Source organism: Accipiter gentilis, chromosome 1 (genome assembly GCF_929443795.1).
Source record: "Accipiter gentilis chromosome 1, bAccGen1.1, whole genome shotgun sequence".
Classification (NCBI taxonomy): domain Eukaryota; kingdom Metazoa; phylum Chordata; class Aves; order Accipitriformes; family Accipitridae; genus Astur; species Astur gentilis.
This window is the reverse complement of record NC_064880.1, coordinates 9,199,641-9,208,532: the sequence shown is the minus strand read 5'-3', so window position 1 is coordinate 9,208,532 and position 8,892 is coordinate 9,199,641.

Below are 8,892 nucleotides of genomic sequence, written 5' to 3'. Positions count from 1 at the left end.
CCCTGTTTTTACCCTTGCTTTCTAGATCCAAGAGAGGGATGTGTGTGCTGAAACTGCAAAACCATAAGGGGAAGCAATGTTTTATTCAAGAAATGGAAACTCCCCAAGCCAAGGTGTCTTCTGTAGCACTAATTCATGATGTGTCCTGTATAGTTTATGGCAGAGATTAAACAACACAAAGGATAAAACATTTCAAAAATGGCATTTAACTGGGAAAACAAGAACAGACTAGACTCCAACCCTTCACTTGTGCAATGCTGAGCTGTTGAGCTCTCAGCCCCGGCATTCAGAACCCGCTCAAGGAAATATCTCTGGCTGCTGTTTGCATATGTGCAACACAGCATTTCGTCACACCTTTTTGTTTGTTGCAGAGCAAATCCCCTAGGTAACATGGCCACCTCCTTTTCCTCCCTTTGTGCATTTTTCTCTGCCTGGGGCTCATTACCCTGGTCCCAAGGGATACGCTTTCCCATGGCTGTTTCCCATTTGGAGGCTATATATGTGTGCACTGATGAGTGGAAGAAGAGAGGGACTTGGTCTTCCGGTTCACTGCAGCCTTTCCCTATATTTTAAAAAGATACCAGTCATGGTCAGCCAAGCTCTGCTGAGCACAGGTTTATATCCTGACTCTGAACTTGCCTCCATCAGCCAGGTCAACTCTGTAAGGCAGAGGAGGCAGTGGCAGTGCTGAGTTGTAGCGCTAGGGATGCTGCACCTTCCTGGCAGCTCCGGGACTATTGCTGCAGCCAGGGAGGGAAAGAAGAAATGTTAATAAGTGCAAGGACAGAGGCTAAAAAACAAAGAAGAAAGTCTGAAGTGTCATGTGTGAAATCAGGCTACATACATGGAAAGTGAGGAGAAAAAGGGAGAGGATGCAGGCAACACTGAGTGGGGCTGTATAGAGAACTGGGAGAAGGATGTTTCCTAATGTGGGATGTATTTGGTGATAGATTCCCAAAGTTTGCCATCAAACCTCTCCTCACAGCTCCATTTTGGCTCAGGTGGCCATGAACCTGGAGCTGAGAACAACAGGAGTCCCTCATCTTCCTCATGCCTTCCTCACCCATGCCCCCACACAGGCCCAACATCAGGGTTACTGTGCATATCGACTTGACCTCGGCAAATGAAAGGCAATAACAAAGTGAAGAGGATGGGAAGCATAGCCAAAAGCAATGGCAGGACATCTTACGGACATGAGACTCCTCTGGAGTAAAGGAGTAGTGGGTAACAATGGTGAACATTGCATGGTGACAATGTGGCATTTCCTCCTCCAAGTTTTCTTACTAAGCATGGCTTTTGCTTTTTAGGAGGCTCTGCCCATGCTCTGTGGGGTTTAGATAGGGGTACCAAAGTCAGTCCAAACTACAGAGGAGACATGATCATGAAAAGTCTGGTCTTTCCCTCTTTATTATCCTTATTTGCCACATACAGATGACGCGGGGCATGACACAAGTTCACGGTGATGTCGTTTACCTGCACGTGCTCCCATACCAACACCAATGACATCAGTCTTGGGATTTGCACAGGGGACCCACTACCAGGAAATGACTTCTTTTTAAACACAAGGAAAGCTTGGTGCAGCCTTTGTAGCTTCTAGTCCAACAAGCCTGTAATATTCACAGGAATGAGACTCAAATTTCTAATTATTGGCTGAGTTATTTGTAGCTTCATATATTTTAAGGCCAGAAGGGACCATCATCTAGTCTGGCCTCCTTAAATGGAAAGCTCCATAACCAACAACCAATTCCCCAAGCTTCGTTACAGTAATGAGCTCAGGAGTCCTGCCGTCTCGTCTCCGGCTCTAACTGCTAGACCCCGCCATGCCAAACACAGCTGCTCAGATCTGCCTCCAGCTCCGAAGGGAAGTCTAAGAGTTCCTCCTGAATAGGTAATAAATCAAATACCAACATCCACAATGATGGGGAAGGGTGACTGGCTGTACATACTGGCTCAGCCTGTCCAGTGGGGATCTTGGGTGCTGGGAGCAAGCACCAGCAAGGACATGCATCCAGCCAGCAGGATGGGATGGAGTTACTTTGCAGTGTTGTAGTTTCCCCTGTGGGTGCGTTATTTTGGGAAAGGAAGAGGAAACCACCACTAACACTTGCCTGGTCCCACTCCCTGGCCTTTGCATCTCACCCTACTCTGCTCCTGTCAGCCCTGGGCATGGAGCTGGGACAGTTTCAAGGCATGTGGTGCTGGTAACCAGAGACCCGGTGGGGTTGCACGGCAGCTCTGGCAGGCTTTTTCTGTGCCCAGGCTCTTCAGATTGAATGGTATTGGGAACAATACAGCAACTGCTCTCCTCTGTGCCGTGTGTCAGAGGCAGATGCTGAAGAACCACCCTGCATCTCCCAGCATGGGCTGTGCTAACCACCCACCTCCCTCCGCAGGGTGAGGGAAAGTGGCCTCCAACTGCTACCACCAAACCCTGGGAGGGAAAGTCCAGCTTTCCACAGATTCACAGGAAACCACCTGGCTCTGGCACAACACGGTGCGGAGGGCAGGAAGAGCTCCCTGAACTAGGACATGGCCAGGACAACGGCTGGGACCTGTCAGGAATGAGCCACCCATCTTGCCCTGCTGCACCTCACCCGGCTCCAGGCTGGGACCCACCTGGGCAGCAGGTGTTCAAAGACCAGGTTGGTCATGAGAACAAGAGGGACCCTGGAATGGGAGGATTGTTGGTGCAGGTACTCAGGGGCAAGGGGGGCAGGATTTGGAGCTTACCCACCTGAACAACATGCAGTGGGAGGGCAGCCCCATACCCACACCATTAAGGTGTTCCAGGAGCCACCAGCCAAGGGCAGAAGCTCATGCTCACATCAGGAGGGAAAGCTTGAAGGACAGGACACTTAACAGTCTTGTTAGACTGGTGTTCACACCTTCTTCCAGGTGTCCTTTCTTACCAATATAGCAATTTGCTTTTTCAGAGGCACTAGTGGCTCAAGGGAGCACTGCAGGGTCTCCTTTGTTTCCCATTCAAGCCTCCCCTTTGTAGGATGAAATAAGTATCACTGTAGTGGCTTATGGCCACCAGTAGCAATGGGCAGATGGAGGGGATGGGATGGGATGGGATGGGATGGGATAGGACACACATAGCTTCATGAAAACTGAAGGCCACCCACCTCATGACCAGTTCATGGAGGAAGAAACAGGAAGAAGGTGCTCCAAGTCCTTGGCCAGGATGCTAACCACAGCCTGTGTCTGCAACATGACAGCTGGAAAGAGGCAGGGAAGCAACAAGCCAGCAAAACCAGAGCTTTGGACATGTTCCCTGGAGGCAGCCGTAAATATTATCAACAGAAGAGCACTCATCCCATCAGTCAGCGAGGCTTCGCCAAGCACCATGGGCGCTTCCCACACACCAGCTTGGACTGCGCTGGCTGTGACACCCCTATGAGTCACTGCCCTAGGGTCTACCTGGTGGGATGAGTTGGCTGCTGGTCACACTGCGCAGCACAAGTTGCTTACTTGCGTTGTCAGGGCTACCACCCGTCCTTCCCCACTGCCATGGTGTTTGTGGTGATAACAGAGGCAGCTCAAGACTTCTCCTTCCTGCAGGCAAGAGGCAATTTAGTGGCGGCGGCGAACTTGGCTCTGGGGAGAAAAAGGGCTGAGTTAGAGGTTTGGCAGAGAGACCGTGGAGTTTTGGGGAGCTCTGCTCACCCATGCCTTGAATTGGACCAGCCATCACCCTGTGTGCCCTTGGATGGGCCCATCACCTCTTTGGGTGCCAGACACAGAGACAGGGCATGCTGGATGTGTTGGCATGAAGGTACAGTGAGAGACCTGCTGCTCATCCCATACTTTTGCTGCTCAGGGTATCTCAGCTCCTACCACAGGAACCTGAACAGGCAGACTCATGTAGTGTGCAGAGCCCTGCAAAACCCAGCCCAGTCCCTTCAGGGCCCAGTAAGAAGCATCTCCATGGACAGGGTTTCAGTGTGGAGATGGAGATACAGGCTGACAGAGCACACTACAAGGGCTGGAGGGTCTGTAGCAGCCTGGGCACACCTCACCCCCTCATCCAAGCAGCAACAGGCAGGGGCAGGAGTCTGGCATCTGTGCAAACTGTAAAGTCCTGCTGTTCTCTGCAGCACTATGTAAAAGTCTGGGTGGGGGTACTGCCAGGGGGGCAGGGAGAGGAGGACAGCAGGTCTAAACCTCCCTCTCCATGCTCTCCACTACCTGAGCAAACTATCCTACCTCCATCATCTGGGGGACCACAAGCCCTGCTTGGATGAGGTGTTGCAGGGGAATATGTGGTGCAAGACGAGGGCTGCAACACAGATCCACAGACAGAGGTATGCAAAAAGCCCAGCTCCTGGAGCCCTGATGAACTGACTATGACTCCTATTCAGGGGCAGCTTTTGCCAGTGCAAAGCGTGGCCCTAAATCGGTCCTGCCAGGCACTGTCTCATCAGCCTTTATGCTCAGTTGCTGCTTTTCTGTAGCAGGGAACATCAACAAAATGTGGAAACTGAGTCTCAGTGGCACACGAGGCTGGACTTTGAGGGCATCTCATCACAGCATCACTTTGCACCAGCATACAAATTGAGTCTAGCTCTCCTCACATGAGTCTTTGGCTAGGGCTCAGCCAGATGAGCTGTCTCTGTATGAAGGGAAGATGGATGTTCATCCAAGTCCATTGTTGATAGCCTTGAGCCCAGGACCATGAAACAAGCTGGGTAAAATGGTGGAGAGAGGAGCACTGGGAGCTTTGCATGCTGCCTGGCGTGAAGCATGGCTGGACCTTCTGCAAGGTACGATGAACCATACCTCAAAGTGTCTGTTTCTCCCCATGATTATGCAGAGACCTCAGTCCCAACCAGAGTTTGCTGCCGAGCATGAGCAGGACGAGCAGGGCAGTGAGGACAGCTGGTCTCTCCTGTCCTGGGAGCCCAGGACGGTGAGTAAGGAGCAGCCTTCTCCACCCTGAGCTCACACAAAGGGTAGGCAGTTGCCTAATTGCCTACCCATGGGAAAGAGGAGACTTGCTCTCTGGAAATGGAGGGGCTGGGCAGTCTCAGGCGGCAGAGTGACTTATTGCAGGCTCCTGGGGTAATAAATTGTGGCTAATTGTGGGCAGGTGACAAAGGCAGACTAAGGGAAAGGGAGCGGGGACATTCACTCCCCTGGCAGCTGCTGCCCAGCCCTGCCCCCTCCTTTCACTGCTCCTTTCAGGCCATTTGAATTGTGCAAACGCAGCACTTTCCAAAACCTGCCGACCTCCCTCTCAGGGGTCTTCTACCTCTCCTGCCCCCTCCCTTCCCACTCCCTCCCTTTCTGCCTGCTCTCACTCCTTTCTTTGGGGTGGGAGGTCGTGGCAGGGGACAGCCCTGCCAGCAATGGGCTCATGCCATGGGGCAGCCCTTACGATGCCATGGCACGGGAGTCCAGAGGATGTTTCTCCATGCCCCTGAGACCCACGTGTCTTCTCCAGGTCCTGCTCCCAGCCCTGATGCAGGGGGGTCACCTGGGCAGGAGGAACAGCAGCACCATGTTCTGGCTATCTATCTTCAACATGCCACTGAAGGAAGCACCAGGTAGTGCAGCCCTAGGGTGGCTTTGATTTGGACCCCGATGAAGGGAAAAGGCCACTTGGACCCACACGTTACTCTGATCTCATGTCAGAGTGGGGCTAAGTTGAAAACAGAGCCTGTGAGGGGAGAATCCAAGGGTTCAGCTTGAGGAGATGGGTTTTGTCCAGCAAGTGCTGAAAGGCCAGGAAGCAGCATGTGCCCACCAGTCCATGTTGGCCCCTCCAGGGATGACCCAGGCTGCCTGGCCTTGTCCCACATTTTTGGTAGCTCTTTTCTCTGTGCTCCATGTATGTGCCCTGGTGAGCTAGAAAAACAAGCACTAATGGGGGAAACACCAGCAGCAAAGAGTTTTCACTGCATTGCCACGCCCTGGCTTTCCAGAGGCACCTCTGCGAAGAGCTGGATCAGGGCTTACCATGATCTGGAGAAAAGCATCCCATAGATGGGACAGGGAGTGTGATGACCCTTAGGAGAGTCTGGATCATACCTAGGACAGCATCAGGCAAGGTCCCCGGCCCAGCTGAACCCACTGTAAGAGCCCAGTGCTCCTGCAGGGTCTGTGGTCCTGGACACATTTGTGACTGGCTCTTTGTACAGGTTGGATGGGTCAACCAGGGCAGACACTTCATACCCAGCCCACTCCATGTTGCTTTCATGAGGCATGTCCTCAATTTCTCTGTGCTGTGTTTGAAGACAATATTTTGCATTTCTCCACTTCCCACTTCCCCTTGGACAGCCTTGCTCACACTCGCCTGCTTCTTCGCAGCTTGTTAGAAGATGATACCCACACTGGAAAAGCAGTTTAAAATCAAGTCTCAGCAGGCAGCTGAAAATTAGCAAGTGATATGATATGCAAAAGAGCTAGAATTAACTCCTTCCACTCTACAGGGGCTATGCCACTCCACACACCCACCATCTACCCTAAGCCACTGACCATTTGAACTCAGTCAATAGTCTGATAGCAATTAGTTGGAGAGAAGCAGCTGGCAAACATCAGTTACTCATGGCCGTGCACTAACTGGATTTATCACATGCTTGGAAATCATGAGTACTTGCCTGTAAATTCACCGTTTCCATCTCACTCAGCCACAAATGCCCAAAAATTAAAACCCCATATCTAAGTATGTCCCTCACCAATCTTTATACACAGTGGTGACCTCTTCTAAGTATCTGTCTTGGGATGAGCCGGATCACTCTGTGGAGGGTTATATTCCTTCCTGCTGACTGACAGAAGTCTGTCGTGAAGGCCTGGGGTCACCAAACCGTCCCATGAAAAGCAAGCACTCACTGAATGATGGAGCTTTTCCTCAAGGGTTTCCCAAGAAAATTTCAACTTTTAGCAGCTGCTTGCTAGGAGCTGGATATAGACATATTTCTGGGAGATCAGACATGCATCCAGGTTTAACCCAACACATTGACCCCTGAGGTACACCACTAGTTACCGGCCTCCAACTAGACTTTGTTCCACTGATCACCACCCATGGGCCTGGTCATTCAGCCAGTTTTCAATCCACCTCACTGTCTGCTCACCCAACCCATACATCAACAGCTTGTCTATGAGGATATAATGGGAGACAGAATCAAATGCGTTACTGGAATCTAGGCAGACAATGTCCACTACTCTCCCCTCATCTACCAGGCCAGTCTTTTCATTGTAGAAGCTTATCAAGTTGGTCAAGCATGACTTCCCCTTGGTGAAGCCATGCTGACTACTCCTGGTGATTTGCTTGTCCAACCTGGCAATGGTTCCCAGGATTAGCTGCTCCATCATCTTCCCAGGGATCAAGGTGAGGCTGACAGGCCCATAGTTCTCTGGGTCTTCCTTCTTGCCCTTCCTGAAGATAGGAGTGACCTTTGCTTTCTCCAGTCTTCAGGCACTTCTTCCAGTTGCCATGATTGCTTAAAGATTATCAAAAGTGGCCTTGCAATGACATCAGCCAGCACCCTCAGCACGCATGAGTGCATCCCATCATGTATGTCCAGTTTGTTTAAGTATTCCCTGACCTGATCCTTTTCCACCAACGGTACGTCTTCCTTGCTCCAGAATTACCCCTTGGCCTCTGGGACCTGGGATTCCTTAAGGCTGATCTTGCTAGTAAAGAATGAGGCAAAGAAGGCATTCAGTACCTCAGCCTTTTCTGTGTCCTCTGTAACCAGGTCCCTCTGTAACAATGGGCCCACATTTTCCCTAGTCTTTCCCACCTATGTTCTTACAGAAGCCCTTCTTGTTGTCTTCGATGTTCATGGCCAGATTCAATTCCAGCTGGGCCTTAACTTTCCTAACTTCATCCCTGGATGCTTGGACAATGTTTCTGCATTCCTCCCATTCCTCTTTGCTTCCACCCTCTGTATGCTTCCTTTTTGTGTTTGATTTTGGCTGGAAGCTCTTTGTTCATCCACACAGACCTCCTGGCATTTTTGCCTGACTTGGTATTTGTTGGGATGGGAATCTCTTGAGCTCTCAAAAGAAATTCAGAGAAACTTATCCATCAGAAACGCTTATTAGTCCTGGTGCCTCTGTATATTCAGGACAATTTCCTTCCAAGGCTGGATGTCACTGAATCAAGCAAAGACAATATTTAAGCCTGCCCAGGCTAACATGATGCAGGTGAGATCACATCACCACAACATAACATGTGGCAAGAGGAGCTGAGCCATCTTCACATGCAGCTCAGTCCCTTCCAGCAGAAAGCCTCCCACAAAAAGGTGTCTTTGTGCACCACTATAATGCTGCATGGGCATCTGCAGTAGAAAACGGGAAGACATCTGTGTGATCAAAAATGATTGCTGCCAGACTCTGTGGCAACCAGGCTATTTCAGGGGTGAAAGAAATCTGAACTCGAAATGGATGAGCTTATAGCTCTGCTGTGCTCTGACTTGGGGTATCTCCAATAAGCTTGGCACTATTAAGCTCATGACAGATACATGACCTCAACAGCACATCTGCAAGGCTCTCAAGAGACAACTGGACATCATGGTCCCAAAATGATTTGCTGAGTCCATCAGGGAGCCCTCTGACTTGGACATCTGTACGATCATTCAGCAACGTCGCCTGTGGGCATGCTTGGCTACCCAGATGTCTCTGAGAGCACAGGAAAAGATATCATGAATGTTATTCCAAAGCAGAAACCCATGTATGCTCAAAGAGTTTCAAGCTGCTGAAGCCTCATTAAAACTTAATACTAGTTCAGATTTGGTAGCTACCAATCTTCTGGGAAGCACCTGATCTCCCTGCTTGCTAAAACTAATTTTGAGTAATGAAGGACTTGCTCACCACCTTCCATACCCAGGTAAGGACCTTGTCCCAGAGCTGGGGGGGATGAAACAGGAGAGCAATACCTGCCTG